Source organism: Giraffa tippelskirchi, chromosome 9 (assembly GCF_054371585.1).
Source record: "Giraffa tippelskirchi isolate mGirTip1 chromosome 9, T2T-mGirTip1v1.2.pri, whole genome shotgun sequence".
Classification (NCBI taxonomy): Eukaryota; Metazoa; Chordata; class Mammalia; order Artiodactyla; family Giraffidae; genus Giraffa; species Giraffa tippelskirchi.
This window is the reverse complement of record NC_137283.1, coordinates 109,424,635-109,441,114: the sequence shown is the minus strand read 5'-3', so window position 1 is coordinate 109,441,114 and position 16,480 is coordinate 109,424,635. Positions and strand designations below refer to the sequence as shown.

General features: G+C 40.5%; 1 protein-coding gene across 4 annotated transcripts in view; it reads left to right on the top strand.

The window, feature by feature from the left end:
- The window catches only part of SOBP (sine oculis binding protein homolog), a 166,290-nt gene that overhangs the window by 26,290 nt on the left and 123,520 nt on the right, over positions 1–16,480 (top strand). The window lies entirely within an intron of this gene.

The following is a 16,480-nucleotide window of genomic DNA, read 5'->3' as shown; positions in this document are numbered from 1 at the left end:
TTTTGGACTTTACTTTATGAAATTATGGTAGCCAGCTTCCAAAATGACCCCCAATTATCATAGTCTCCTGGTGGTGTCTTCCTACATTGAATCAGGGATCAAGTTGGTCTGTGTGACCAACTTCTAAGACTATCATAAAAGGTTGTTACAGTTTCTGCCTAATTCTCTCACATTATTCACTCTGTGGGGAGCATGAAGAAACTTAAGCAGTCCCTTGAGGAGGACCTACATAGGCAGGAACTGAGGCCTTCTACCAATAGCCAACACTGACTTGCCAGCCCTGTGTCTGAACCACCTTAGAAGTGGATCCCCCTGTCTAAGTCAAGTCTTCAGGTGACTGTAGCCCCCAAAGACATTTGATTGTAATCTCATGAGCAATCCTGAGTCAGAATTGCTCCAAATCACTCTCAAATACCTGATCCACAGAAACGATGAACAATAATAAATGATTTCTGTTGAATTTTTTAAAAAGACAAGGAGATAACGATATAAAGATATACATATAAGCCATTGCAATAGAATCCAGAAAATAATCTAGATTGATTATTTATGACAAATGTATTAGTCAGCTTGGGTTTCCATAATAAAATACCATAGGCTGCATTGCTTAAATAAGCAACATTAACTTTCTCACAATTTGAAGAATGGAAGTCCAGAGCAAAGTCATCAGGGTTGGCATCTGGTAAGAACTCTCTCTGTGAGTTGCAGGTGGTTGCCTTTTCCCTGTGTCCTCACATGGCAGAAAGAGATAGCAAGCTCTCTTGTGTCTCTTCTTATAAGGGCAATAGTCCCATCAGACCAGGGTTCTACCCTCATGACCTCATCTAACCCTACTTAACTCTCAAAACACACCATCTCCCAACAGCATCACCTTGGGAGTTAGAGCTTCAACATGAATTTTGGAGGGACACAAACATTCAGTCTGTAAGAACAAAAATGACTATAAAGCAGTACGGAAAGAATATTCCTCTCAATAAAAGTTCTAATGATAAAAAATGTATGTTGATTCTTCACACCATTCACAAAAATCGGTTCTAGATGGATCGTGGATCTAAATGTGACAGGTAGAACATTAGAGCTTGTGGAAGAAAACCTCAGAGAATATATTTATGATCTTTAGTAGGCCAGTACTTCTTAAACTATATACTATAGGCATTAACCATAAAGAAAAAGGTTGATTAAATAGACTCTGTTAAAGTTAAGAATTTCTGTTGATTAAAAGATATCTCTCAAAAAAATGAAGTGGCAAATCAAAGTGGGAGATGGTGTTTGTAATACATGTTCCACAAAAGACTCCTTCACAATACATAAAGAACCCTTGGAAATAAAAAAGAAAACATCCCAATAGCAAAATGAGCAAAAAATATAAACAGGCGATTCATTAAAGAAAATATCCAAGTGGCCTATAAACATATTAAAAGTTGTTCAGTCTCATTAGTCATTAGGAAAATAAAATTTAAAATCCCAGTATACATACATACACTAGAAAAGCAAAAATGAAAAAAGTTGACAATACCCGGTGTTGGAGAACACAGAGCAACTGGAATGCTCATACATTCTGGTGGGAGTATAAACCAGCCAACCACTCTTGAAAGCTGAGTGCCAGCATCTGTTAATGCTGAACACGTGTGTTTGTGCTCAGTCGCTCAGTGTCTGAGTCTTTGTAACCCCATGGACTGTGTAGCCCACCAGACTCCCCTGTCCATGGGATTTTCCAGGCAAGAATACTGGAGTGGGTTGCCATTTTCCTCCTTCAGGGGTTCTGCCTAACCCAGGGATCCAATCTACATTGGCTTTTGAATTGGCAGGTAGATTCTTGATCACTGAGCCACCTGGGAAAGCCAATGCTGAGCATACACAGATCCCATTATCCAATAATTCCATCCTAGATATATACTCAACATAAACATGTGTCTGTGTGTGTATATATATATATATATATATATATATATATATTCCAGTTGCTAAGTCATTTCCAGCTCTTTTCGACCCCTTGGACTACAACATGCCAGGCTCCTCTGTCCTTTACTATCCCATGGAGTTTGCTCAAATTCATTTCTGTTAAGTCAGTGATGCTATCTAACCATCTCATCCTCTGTCACCCTCTTCTCCTTTTGCCTTCAATGTTTCCCAGCATCAGGGTCTTTTCCGATGAGTCGGCTCTTCGAATCAGGTGGCCAAAGTATTGGACCTTCAGCTTCAGCATCAGTCCTTCCAATGAATATTCAGGGTTAATTTCCTTTAGGATTGACTGGTTTGATCTCCTTGCAGTCCATGGGACTCTCTAGAGTCTTCTCCAGTACCACAGTGTATATATATTGAGCCAAAAGCATTTGAAAGAACCTTTATAGTAGCATTTATTCATAATAGCTAAACACTGGAAACAGTTTAAATGCTCAGCAACAGTAGTTAACATTGTCTCCTAGGGATTCCTTGGATGGGCCTATGTGGATGAGTGTGGGCCTTGAAGTTAAGTGTGAAATTGTGTGTATATGACATACACAAAATTCAGATTGAAAAATCCTTGTCCCAAAAGATCTTGAGTCCTTGACTCAGAGACCTAGATTTAAAAAAAAAAAAAAAAAAAAATTAGCTCCTTCCTCTCTTGATTTCATCAACTAAGCCCTAGAATGTAGCTTCAACATTTTTATCCTTTGTCTAGTCTGTTCATAGCTTTCTCAAATTGAGTATTTAAAATCTCATCATTCCTTATTATTAAGGAATTATCATCTATTTACATGAATTATATCATGGTGAAGCCTAAAAATTTAGTTACAGGCATGAGACATAAATATTTCTCAAAGTGATCTACTTGAGAGCTGCTTTTGATATGGTGTAAAGTAGAGAGAAATGAAGGGTCACGGAATGAGTGACAAAAAAGTAGGGTACACATTACTCTAGAGCAGTGGCTCTTATCAGGGGTTAAATTTGCCCCCCCAGGAGGACATCAGGCAATATATGGAGATCTTTTTTGTTGTCACAACTGGTAGCGGGGATGGTACTGGTGTGAGTGAGTAGAGGCCAGGGATGCAGCTAAATACCCTACAATGTACATGACAATCCCACACAAGAATTAGAAACCAGGCCCTATAGTGATGACAACTCTGTGTATGGGACACCTCTTGTGTACCACTCCAGCTCCTGTTGGTCCCACGGTGACTCCTGTGCTACTTTGACAGCTTAGACATGTGCATTCTGAAAGGGCCTTGCCTCATGCTTCTGGCATATGTTTCTGGTTTCTTGTCCTGGGACTTCCCTGATGTGGCAGCGTGGGTTTCATGTAAATCATTTTGGCAGCACATCCACAAGTGCAAACCAGAAATATAGAGGGATTGACACACTAGGTCAATGGGACATGAGATGTGATGAATAAATTCTTTCTCCTTTTGCCCCCCTGGTTCCTTGGTGGCTCAGATGGTAAAGAATCTGCCTGCAATGCGGGATATCTGGGTTCAGTCCCTGAGTCGGGAAGACCCCCTGGAGGAGAGAATGGCAGCCCACTCCAGTATTCTTGCCTGGAGAATTCCATGGACAGAGGAGCCAGGTGGGCTACAGTCCGTGAGGTCGCAGAGTCTGACACGACTTAGCAGCTAACATTTTCACTTCAAAGAGTTACGAAATTTATTTCACACTCCAAAGAATGTTCTTTATGACTGAATACCAGTCTCCGTTAATAGCGGCCAACTTAGTATTACATTGTTACGTTGGCTCTTCGTCCTCCCCAGGTTCATTTCCCTTGTCCCCTACTTCTTCCTGGAATCACATGCCCAGTAAACCACATGCATGCAAATCTTTGTCTCAGATTCTGTTTTCTGGGAAGACTCAGGATAAAATACTATGTATGTGGAGGTTCACACTGAAAGATCAGAAATTAATGGAAAATAATATAAAAAGTCAGAATTTTATTCATGTTTATCTCTTTAAAGTGAAACATGAAAATGTAATAAAGGATTAAAAAGAGGGTACCAGATTTGTGGTGGCACGAATATTGGAGAGCTTAGAAAGGTCCGCTTCTTAAATTGTCCCATCAGCCAAAGAATTTTCTAAGCCTCTTCTATAAGGGCAAGGGACAACCATGGTGGTCATACAGAAGGAGAAAAAAGAAAGAAATTAAATGAGGGGTTCAAGAAAGGAAACGAAAGGAAAAAGTTTAATGGATCTTGTTGTTTTGAGAAATTTAGAATCCTAGATTTTTAGTTAGAAGGAACCTAGGAGACCATCTATGGAAATTTCCTCTTTTACAGATGAGGAAAAGAAGGCTAGAGAGGCTAATGAGCTTCTCAAGGTCACCGAGTTGCTTTCATGGCAGAATTAAGGACGCCATCTAAACATGGATTCTAAATCACTCATCTCTGTGATACCTGAGGCAGCCTGGAACTTTTCTTGGCATTTTATAAACTCTTTTGAGGAGTATGACCAAGCTAGGATTTTAGAACACCCTGCCCCAGGGCACCAAGGTGCTAAGATGCTAACAGGAAATAAGAGGAAATGTCAGCTGTCCTTGCCCTTGCTTGTAGAGGGTGGGTGTGTTTCTGGAATTAATTAAGACTTGACCGAAGTGTTTGAAATTAATTATTTGAAGGTATAAATAAAGTTTGGTTAAGAGAGAGAAGTGAAGGTTAAGTTGGTAACTCTTGTTATTCTAGGGACATTCTCAACGCTGACTTCTCAGAGTTTCTGTTAAATTGAGAAGACTTAGTTCATGGACTTGGCCAAGGAGAGTGGAAATAACGATTGCATTCTGTTTGGGGGCTTTTCACTGGTGTTTCCTTCTAAGGCAACCTTGTCCTGAGTGATTAGCAAAGAGGGTGTTGTTGGTTTCCTCTCCCACCTCCTGCCCCCACTCTGGACATCCAACTACACAAAGTGCATCTAGTAAGGATTCTGCTTTTTCTTCTCCTGATGCTGATGCCCAAAGTCAGACATTTCCTTCCAGTGGACAGATATGGTCTCTGTCTTAACTGGCTCACGGTTTGGTGGAAAGGACAGACATTAAAAAAACAAAAAACAAAAAACTCAGTCAGGTCTGATGATGATCAAGTCCAGAGTGCTTTGGTATCTGATCAGGTTTGGGGGCAGGAAGAGCTTCCATAGGAGGAGATTTAAGATAAGATATGAATCGGCCAAGGATTTTGAGGTTGTACGTGAGCGAGGAAGCAGCACATGGAAAGGCTCAGAGGAGAAAGCACCTCAAGGTAAACAAAAGGAGGCACAGCCCAGAGAGTAGACAAGTTGAGAGGCTGTCCTGGGCATGGAAGCCATGGGACAGTTTGACTTCTTGAGGGCAGTGGATGCCGCTGAAGGAAGGGTTTTGGGCAGGTGAAAGTAGTTAATCAGATTTGCTTCAGAAGAATTCCTCATTTCCACAGTGGAGGGAATGAGCTAGATGGAAGTGACGTGGGAGGCCACCTGTAGTATGGGCGAGAGGTGTTGGTGGCTTCCCTGGAATGGACAGCAGTAAACTCCATGGTGATGAGCATGGTATAGCCTAGGACAGTGCCTGGTACATAATTAGACCACATAAATAGTAACTGAATGAATAGATATATTACAAAAAATATTTAGGAGGACCTGGTAATTAATCAGAATATAGGAGTTGAAAGGGAGGGAAGGGGCAGGAAAGATAACCAGATTTCTGCTAACAGGTAACTGTATGGATGGCCAAGAACTGAGATAGGAAACAAGTTATGGGAAGGTTGAAGGGGCAGGTAATGGGAGGGGTGTGTATGTAGCTTTGGATGTGACAGGTTAAGACGCTGGGAGGCAGTTGGATATAAACTGAGTAGAAGCTGTGTTGATTTGGAAATCTTCATCTTATGGATGGTAGCGGGAGTCACAGGAGTGCATAGATGAAATGGCCCAGCAGGAATACGCAGGGAGAAGAGAGGACTCTGCAGCGTTAGAGTGGGTGTGACCCTCTACCTTTCCCATCGCCGGGCTGTTTTGGCACGTGATAGCTCATCATATTTCCAAACAGGGATTGGCATATTGGCTTGGGGCCCCTTCAGAGAGCCCCGCAATCACTCATTATTCTCATTCAAGAAATCTAAATGAATATTTCAAAGCTCAGAAGGTGAAGAGGGAAGTTTTTTGACAGTGTTCCAGCAGGTTCATCTTGGTTCTTTCAACAAATTTAGTTCAGTGAAGGTTCTTCCCACTCTTCAGTCTGCTGAATTTGCAGTTCTGGTCATGGAGGGAAAGGGAGGGGCTGAGGAGACGACAGCAGTGCATGATGTGAAGGCTTTACCTTCCCCACATGTCTAGGCTGTTAGCTCCTCTCTAACAGGATGGTAGCTGCAGCAGGTATTCTGCTGGTTGGACTACCTGGAATGCTGAGAGGTGGGACATGGCATGTTGGTCAGTCACACTGGGGCTGCCTATATCCCCTCTCTGCTCACCAAGAATGCTTGACTCCTGTGACCCCTGTGTGGTGACAGAGAGCCCTGGGGAGCAGGCTTGCTTTTCCCACAGTCCTTTCCTACTGCTTATTGGCATTTTATGCTAGGGGCAGCCATGGAAATCTCCTTGAGGACTGTGATCGAGTCTGTCTTGTTTGCCAGTGTATTTTCAGACCCTAGTAGATTATCTGACACAAAGTTGAGTAAGTAAATGAATCCTTTGTCTACAATGAAGGTTTCCCCTCTGGGGAGATTTGTCAACTACTGTGAGGCCCATTAAGTATAATTAATGGGACAGCCAGATTTCAGAAGGAGAAATGAGCCCTTCAGATAAATAGTAGGTAATGGGAATACTTTTCTTATTCTGAAGTCCTATATAAAGCAGTTTGACCCTTTAGTCCTAATATGCTGCTGTTTGTCTTTCTTTGGAGATGATACCCCTCTGGGTAGAGCAGTGGCTTGAAACTGCTTTTCCAAAAGTGATCAGTGTGCTGGTGCACACTTTTTGACCTTGCTCCCTTGTCCCTAATCATGTGCATCTGTTGGCTAGATGCTGAGACTTGGTGCCCGGACTTGAGCCATGTAGAAGAGAGAGAGGTCCAGAGGAGAGCAAACCCATCACTGCAGCAGAATCGTCCCAGAGCACCTGAGGTTGGACAGAGGGTCAAATCCAGGACTCACGGATGGGGGACAAGATTTTCATCAAGTTTCTTGTCCATGGCAACCACCCAGTGAACCTGAATTATTCAGTTTATTAGGAGCAGTGTTACTCTCCCATTGCCTTATTATGGATGTCTGCCATTTTCTCTGTAGGACTTTACAGTAGAAAGGGTCGCCTTCTCTGTATATGATGCATGTAGCAGACACCACAGGACTTAGTGGACCATGGGTGTCTTTGTTCAGACTGGTGGTGTTTATTGAGGACTAGTGGATGTCGGTCAGCACACCTAGCACTGGCCCCATGGCTGCTGGCCTTGTCCTTTTGCTCAGTGCAGACAGAGCTCCTGGCAATGGAGGATCCAAATTCTGGGCAATAGAGAAGAAACCTTCCTGATAATTAAGAAGTGCTCATGCTTCAGCACTAATACAGGGCAGTACTACAGAACATCTCAGGGAGATGTCCTTGGAAATCCAGTCTTGTGGATTCTCTCTGAAAACTCCTGTCCCTGGTCACATTTGTGAAATACAGCACACTCTTATCTCCCTCTTGAAGATTCCTAATGACACATTGGTGAAACCCAGAAGTCTTACAGTAAAGATGAAACCCAGAAGTCTTACAGTAAAGAGCTTGTTGTTTAGCTTTGTTTGGCCCAGTGCTTCCCATACATATTTGACCATGGAACTTTTTTTGTTTTAAATAACACCGCTTTAAGTATCCCATGGTATTAGTGTTCTGTGGGGGTATATTTTAGAAAATGTTGCATTGAGAATTCTGTTGTTTTTTTTTTACCTCTTAAGTTCTACCCTCTTCCTTTCTTATTCCCCCCTCTTAGGGTGAGTACATAGGAAAGACAGACTTTCTACAGTGAGTACTGAGAAGTGGAGGTGAGGTTTTTGAAGAGACTTAGAAGACGTCCCTTCACTGGCTAATCAATGAAAGTATTTAAGTTAATGTTAAGCTGCTGCAGGCACATGTGCTCAGTAGTGTCTTGTTAAAGAATTCAAGTTCAGCGTGGTATGCAAGAGGGAATGACTACTTTGGGACTTTATGGGGGTCTCTCCTCTTAATACTTTCTTTCTTCAAATGTTCGGAAAATGAATAAGGAAGGGGCGCTGAAAGTAAAGCAAATTCACTTTGAATTTGACTACAGAGTCAGTTTTCACAAAGAACTCTTTGGACTTTCCTCTGATATGCTTTGATTAGAGACACAGGGAGATGAATTCTTTGAATTTGGATGAGTTACATTCCTACATTTTCGTCATTGTTAACGTCTCACTCTTAAATCTATCCTTTCATTTCTACTGTTACTATGTAGGTTCAGAACTTCATCTCCTTTCCTCTGCATCCATCCATCCATCCATCCATCCATCCATCTGTCCATCCATGCTTTTATGCATTCATCCAACATAGTCTAAGCATTGACATGTACTAGTTCCTGAACACACAAAGGTGAATGAGTCATGGTGCCTGCTCTCCTGTTGGCTATTTCTAAGATGTGGAACGAGAGTCCAGCCTTTCTGAATTCTGCTCCTCCCGGCTGGAGTCACATTTCTCAGCACATCTCTGATCCTGTCATGTCCTTTAAGAAACATTTGGGAGCTCCTTATTACCTGTGGAATGAGGAGGAGCCCCTTCCACCCCAGAGCAAGATGATATTCAAGGGAGCCTTCATGCAGGCCGCAGCAGTCCCAGTCTCATCTCTGACTTTTCTCTTCATACAGTTGTGACTGAGGGACCGCCGGGCTTCTCCCCGTCCTTGAGCATGTCTGCCACTGCCTGGCTCCTGCTGGTCCTCTGTCCTGTGCCTCCTTCTCTTGAACTTTCTGCCCCTTCAAGACCCAACTCACAAGCTGTGTTCTCTGGGCTTTAACAGACTTCTGAACCCTCTCTTCCCACATTCTCCTGTTTTAGACTATGAGGCACAGACTTCTTGGGGCTGTTATCTTGGGAGCAGGGTCCTGTTCAACTCAGCATTCTTGACCAGTAACCTAGTGCAGGGACCTGGATGTAAGTGCTTAATTCATTCTGGAGCCATGCCTTTGACAAATATGTGTGTGTATGTGTCATATCTATATCCCTATATATATATATATAAATCATTTTAAATTAGCTAGAAAAGTTCCAATAGGAAATTTAAAATTAATTTTATTAGTTTTTAGCTTTTTGTACTTTGTACATATTTTAGCAAGCTTAAAAAACAACACAAAATGTTGTTCATTTTCTTTTTAATATTTATTTATTTTTAATCAATTGAATGCTTTACAATGTTGGTTTGATTTCTGTCATACATCAACATGAATTAACCATAGGTGTACATATGTCCCCTCCCTCTTAAATCTGCCTCCTACCTCCCACCTGTTCCTAACACTCTAGGTTATTACAGAGCCCCAGTCTGAGTTCCCTGAGTCATACAGCAAATTCCGATTGGCTAGCTCTTTATATATGTTATCATATATGCTTCCATGATTCCATCCTTTTCCTGTCATTCTGTATAATATGTATATAATGCTTTGTATACATATTATATAATTTGTATAATATGCTCATTCCTTTTATATGTGTGCATGCTAAGTTGCTTCAGTTGTGTCCAACTCTTTGCGACCCTATGGACTGTACCACACCAGTCCAGAAAAGCCCTTCCACACCAGAAAAGCCCTTCCTTTTATATACTGGAACCAAATTTTGGTTTATGTATAGCAATTTAGATTTTAGTTTGGAGTTAAGTACTACTCTATTTGGGCTTCCCAGGTGATTCAGTGGTAAAGAAACTGTTTGCCAATGCAGGAGACAAGGGTTCGATCCCAGGGTTGGGAATATCTCCTGGAGAAGGAAATGGCAACCCATTCCAGTATTCCTGCCTGGGAATCCCTTGGACAGAGGAGCCTGGCAGTCTACAAGATCATAGGGTTGCCAAAGAGTCAGACACTACTTAGCGACTAAACAACAACTATTCTATTTGGAGGGATGTGGACTATTTTAAACCTTGAAATCACTTCAGATAATTCTACTTCCAAAATAAAAATGGGGATTATTTTAGGTACTATAAAAAATCATGATTGTATGGAACCACTATCATTTAATTGCATCTCTCCTTTTAATGAGAATTAAGTGCAATAAAATTTTATTAATTCAGACTCTATTCTTTGGCAATTTTTGATAGTTCAGTTACCAAGGTGGCAGACATTTTCAGTTGTTACTATATACTTTTTAAAAGAGCAAGCTTCTCAAGTGCGTAGAAAGATCCACCCATGTATGGATAGTTGATGTAATAATTACAAATAATTCCCATCTATTAATTACAGAATATCTGGCAGTACAGTGATATATTTGGCAACAGCTTGTCAACTATTAATTTAAGTAATTTTTAAAAAGAATAAGTGTAAGTGAAGCTTTTATTAAATCTAATGGCTTTATTCTTAAATAGTCTGAGTTAATGAAATTTAACCAATTACTGGGTTGTTCTTTGTATTCAGAGATATTGGGTCTATAGATATCATCCACTGGGTGGGAGGGGTATGACTGAAGGGGCTGGTACCTACTCACTGGGCCTCCCAGACTGCACGCAGCTGTCACCTACCCTTTCCTTACGGCTCTGTGCTGTGCTGTGCGTAGTTGCTCAGTCATGTCCAACTCTCTGCAACCGCATGGACTGTAGCCCGCCAGGCTCCTCTTCCCAGGGGATTCTCCAGCTTATGGCTCTAATTGCCAGTAATTTTAAGGAAGTCTCATTTACATGGGGAATGTGCCTATTTTCTCTCGTTTGATCCTCACCACAGCTAGAGTTAAGGTGGGTATTACTGTTCCTTGAGTGACTTGCCCATGTCACACAACTGGAAGGGGCAGTATTAGTACTTTCACCTGTGTTCTCTGTCTCCCTCTCTCCACACTTTATCATACTGTCTTTCAAATAATAGCTACTTAAGTTTGCAAAGGAGTAGGCATCTGTTACCTCATTTGCTTAAAAACAGTCACCCCCTTGAGCTGTAGTAAGTGGATCTGCCTGTTGCTTTTCTTTTCTGGAGATCCCTAGCTATATGCCATTCTTCCCACCTCCTTCAGCTTCTACTGTGCTTTAGATTCACATCTAACAGTCATTCTGAAAATATTAGACATTATGCTGCAGTATGATCAGACAGTAGGCTTTTGGCCACTCTGCCTTCACTTGGTCCTCAGCTAGCTCTACCTATATGCCCAGGGCTAAACGTCAGTCAAGTAGTGAGCAGAGGCTTCTTGCGCCCTTAGCTTCTCCCATCTCTGCCCTCCTTTTTTCTCATGGAGCTCTGTTCTTAGCCCTTCTCTCCACTCTCTGTGAAAACTTGTTCTTCCAAAAGAATCACTCATTTTAAAGCATAAATCATTATAGACAAATATGTATTGAGCCTTATTGCTTTCAGGGAATTTGTGTTTTAATGGAATATAAGAAATATTTAGCCCAGGAAATCACTCCATAATGGTAGAATTGAATTTCTGTGAGTGGGTGAGGATAATTTTTAAAGCTAGAATATTCTTATTGAAATCTTCAAAGTTACACATGTATAAATGGTTCCCTACTTCACCCACATGGAAAGTCAGTCTTATCCATGTCCTGCTCCTGATCCCCCTCCTTACAAAAGAAAAAGCTGGGAAGAGTATTGCTTGCCTGTGAGTAGAATGACCGCTTCCTGAGACCCAGGTATATTGGTTCTGTCTCATCATTTAATGTTCAAATGGCCCTTGAGGGTGCAGACAGAATGTTTGCAGCAAATCCAAGTCTCATAGTCATAAAGAAGCATAGGCTTACACTGTGGGCCTTTAACTTGTTTATTAAAAAAATCAACCAACAAATATTGATTGAGTAACACTTCAGCTGTCTCCTCAAAGACATTTTGACCTTTCTGATTCCATTTTGTCTATTAGTGTGTTATGGAGCAGTGTGCTGTGCAAGTAGAATCTGTGACAGCTTTTAGTCTTTTTCATGGAGGGATGTCTCTGTGGATGGTGTATAATCTCACCCATTTAGAAAGACTGTGGTCTCTAAGGTGTAGTGATCAAGAGCTTGGGCCCTGGAGTCAGATGCCCTGGTTTTCATCTTGGTTTTGGTATGTACTGACTGTATGATTTGGAGCAAATTACTTGGCTTCTAAACCTCACTTTCCACATCTGCATAATGGAGATACTGTTGGTACCTACCTGCCTATGGGGTGGTAGCTGTGATTAAGATTAAATGATGGATTTAAAGAACTTCGCACTGTGCCTGGCACCTATTAAATATGAAATAATTACTAGCCATAATTATCTTCCTTTTGGTTCAGTGGTCCAGATTTTCTGTTGGTCTCCCTTATGTTTATTTCTAGAACACAAGGAATTGTACAGGAGCTTCTGTAGGACTCTATAGAGACTTTTAAATTAGATTGCCGTAAGGTTTTTGAAATTCAGTTATTCCAAGAAGGGCTTCAAAGAAAGCAAACGTTAATCTTAGTTTCTTGCCTGCTTTCCAGGCCATGTGTTTATTCTGTTCTTAAGTGTAACTTCTCCAACAAATAGTTTGAGTGTTACCTGTGCTTTCATTTCATAGTGTGGAAAACACACAAGAATCACTTCAAGCTGTCTTCCAGCTTGTTTCAAACATAATTGAAGTCTTGAAATGATTATCTGGACATATGCATTCTAGGAACTGTTGGAGGAGAGAAACAGCACCAGCAGATACTTTTAGATTTGTTTTCTCAGTCTTGGATTCCCATGAAAGTTACAAAAGGGTGGTGAATCATTTGGGGTCCGTTAAGGCCCTCCTGATTTGCTTTGTGCTCTGGTCAGGTAAGCTAGTATGCATGTTCATAGCCAATTAAAATGCCTCTAGAATGGCATTGACCAAGGCCATCCTTATTTTTAAGTCCCCAGATAAGCAATTTTTCAACTTCAGCAAGGCATTCCAGAAATGTTTGACTTCATACTTCTCTGCCTTGTGATAAATACAATTTTGATTTTATCTCAGAGTAATTAATCTAGATTTCTCCTTCTGGGATATAAAGTAGAATAATGTTCTATAGCTCTTTGAACATTAGATTGGAAAGAATATGCCCTAAACATTTTGCTTAATTAAATCCTAAAGACGGGGTACAACCTTTTCATGATTAATTGAAACATGCCTATTTTGACTGATGCATATTTATATGATATTATCATATGAAAAATTTATCACATTATATAAACTATTCACTATGGGAATGTGATTTAATGCTGTAAGCATTTTGCATTTGTTGCTGCATTGTTCATTATGAAAAATACACAGGCTAATAATGGCTATAAGGAAAAATCTGTTACAGGAATTTTTTTGAGGTAATCTTGTCTCTAATGGCCCAGATTTTAGCCTACATATAAGAGATCAGGTTTTCCTAGTTTGAAGAAATATTTTTAAAATTTCAAATTTTTAAAGCAGATAAGGTTCAAAAGACTGAAGGGCTGTGGCCTTCTGTTTTGGCAATGTAAAGCATGCACACAATTCCTGGGTTTCAGATTTTTTAAAAAAGATGTGGTTGTTAAAATGAACCAATTCTTTTGGCTTTAGTGTTTCCCAGGTGATGCTAGTGGTAAAGAACCCACCTGCCAATGCAGGAGACTCAGGAGACCTGGGTTCAATCCCTGGGTTGGGAAGATCCCCTAGAGGAGAACATGGCAACCCACTCCAGTATTCTTGCATGGAGAATCCCATGGTCAGAGGTGTCTGGCGGGCTATAATCCACAGGGTCACAAAGAGTCAAACATGACTGAAGCGACTTAGCATGCACACATGCATTTTGGCTTTAAGCACTTAAGAAAAGCTCATTTTCTAGGGGTACAGACATGCTGTTTAAGATGGGGTACCATCTCATGTCTGGTGGCAGAATTTTGAGCTAAGTTTTAGCTGATAATTTTAATAACCAAAGTTCGTTCTTATTTCTTAAATATATTAATAAAAATGACTTTTATTAAGACTAGAACATCTGAGATATCTGAAAATGTTTTCTTGAACTTTTGAAATAATCCCTTTATCTGACTCTTCTTTGGAGCATTAGCTGTTGATAACAGTTTGGTGACAGAATAGGAGATATCTGATGGCAGCTTTCCAAAGGGTTTGCCTTTATGAAACACAATTTTATGAAAAACGGAAGAAAATACTGAATTATTTAACAAGACAGATGCTAAGTACCATTCTAAGAGTTTTCCAACTGCCAGATACAAAAGTGCACAATTTCTTTTGTCTTATTTTCTCATATCGTTACTTTGTAGTACAAATTATTTATAAAAATAATTGCTTTAAAATTACACTTTTTATTTGTTAGCTCTAGTGTAAGAAACTATCCTTGCCTCTCCTCAAAAAAAGACAAGTAGGACTGTGTGGTGATGATGGAGTAAAGTATGAGACAGACCTGTGAGTGGCCTTTATGCCCTGGGCATCATTCCTTCAGGTCAGGCCAGGACGCAGGCCAGCTGCCCAGCCTTCTTATAGCTTTGCTCTTTACCCTCTGTCATCTTGCTTTTAGTCTATGATAGTTAAAGATCTAGGACTAAAACACTTACTACCCCCACATCCCTCCAAATCAGACTATTTAAAGGAAGAAACCGAAAGGGGAAACCTAATACATGTTTTAAAGTGGATCCTGGGGAAGTGGGGTCTCCTCGTTGAACTTTGAGGCCAAATAATTTCCCCCGTAAAATCGTTTTTTCCTTACAGATTTCACCAGAATCAAGCTTATGGCCAATGGATCATTTGTGAGAATTCTGCTGTATCATCTTTTTTTCAGGAATTTAAGATTTTAAAGTAGCTAACTGGAAAAATAGAAACTATTAGTGCTAGTTAGTTTAGTAATGATAGATGATTATTTTCTACATATACCCTTTCTAATCTAATTTTAAAAACTCCACCGTACTCTAAGGTAAATTATAGACTCTTGTTAATTTTTCATACCATGTAAAACATCTGTAGACAGGTGCCATATTAATAATCATACAAAATATAAATAAATCTTTCTTTGAATAGAATACATTATTAAATACAGTCATTGCATGACATTTGAATTCATGTTATGACTCCATTTAAAGGAAGTTATTTTATCAAAAATGTTTGATTAACATCAAAGGTTCTTTTTTTATAGTGTCTCACTTGATAATTAACAATCAATTACAACATGTAATTTGTGAAATAAAAATGATCATTAAAATGACAATACTTATTCCATTAAGGTAAACAAAATGCTACACAGAGTTCTGAGTGATGACACTTGGGGAGGGGGAAGCCATATCACTGCACTACAAATTAGTTTGCTTCTAATTTTGCAGGCTGATGACCGTACTGCCTCAAACCAAATCTTTTCCCCTGGAAATGGAATGATTGCATGACAGGCTTTATGAACCATGAATATGTCAACAACTCATGGACCAGGCCTTGCTTAGCAATTAGTCTTTGGGGGATTTTATTCAGAAATCAGACAACACTATACCAGAGCTTGTTGGGGATTTTATGATTGCCACCCATGTCTGGAGCATGAGTTTGGGTTAGTACAAAAAAAAAACCATAAAGGAGGACGAGATATGGCTAATAGTGGCAATCAGTCACACACACACACACACGGTCAATTGGGACGACCATGGAAACTTAAGATACAGTGAGAGCCCCCTAGGAGGTAGCAAGGAAATATTTCTTAGATTTCCACTAAGAAAGCGTCTCCTCTTTTCCGTGTAAATACCCCAGTGTTTCCCTGACTCCAGTCATTTGAATATCACCATCACATTTTGTTACAGCATCTTACCACCTGCACTATGATTTACTCAATATATTTTATTAACTGACTCACTTTAAAAGCCTTTGTTTGTCTTAAGCAATAATATTTGTGATATTCTGGGCTTGTTGTGCTAGTTAAATTTGTTTTTTTTTTTCTCTTACAAAGGACAAGAAAATACAGTAGTTTAAATATTGAAAATATCTGTCTACCACCTAACATTATTCTAAGTGTTCCCACAACATGGGTAGCAGGTGCTACAGAAGCTACTAGGACCACCAGTCTGGCTGAGAATGATCTGGGCAGCTGAGTGACCTCAGGCCTCATGGCTGACACCCCCCATTGCCATTCCTCCATCCAAGGACCATGAACCACATCACCTGGAGGGGAATTTGAGTCAGTCCTGCGCCTCCCCAAGGATAGCCGTGAGGGAAGGCTGTAGCATAGCAGACTGCTGAGTGAGCTGGGATACTGCCTTCCTTCCGGAGAACTTGGCCACTCACACCTTTTCTTTCTTTGACTGATCCTATCACCCGGAAACCCTTATATTGCAAGCGTCAACAACACCCCCTTTCATGTAACAGTAATTGGGAACACAGAAAGAGTGAGCCTGGCTCCTGACTGTCCCAATTCACATGGGGACATCACTTTTGTAGGTTAGCACTGGGCAACCCACTCAGTATGGA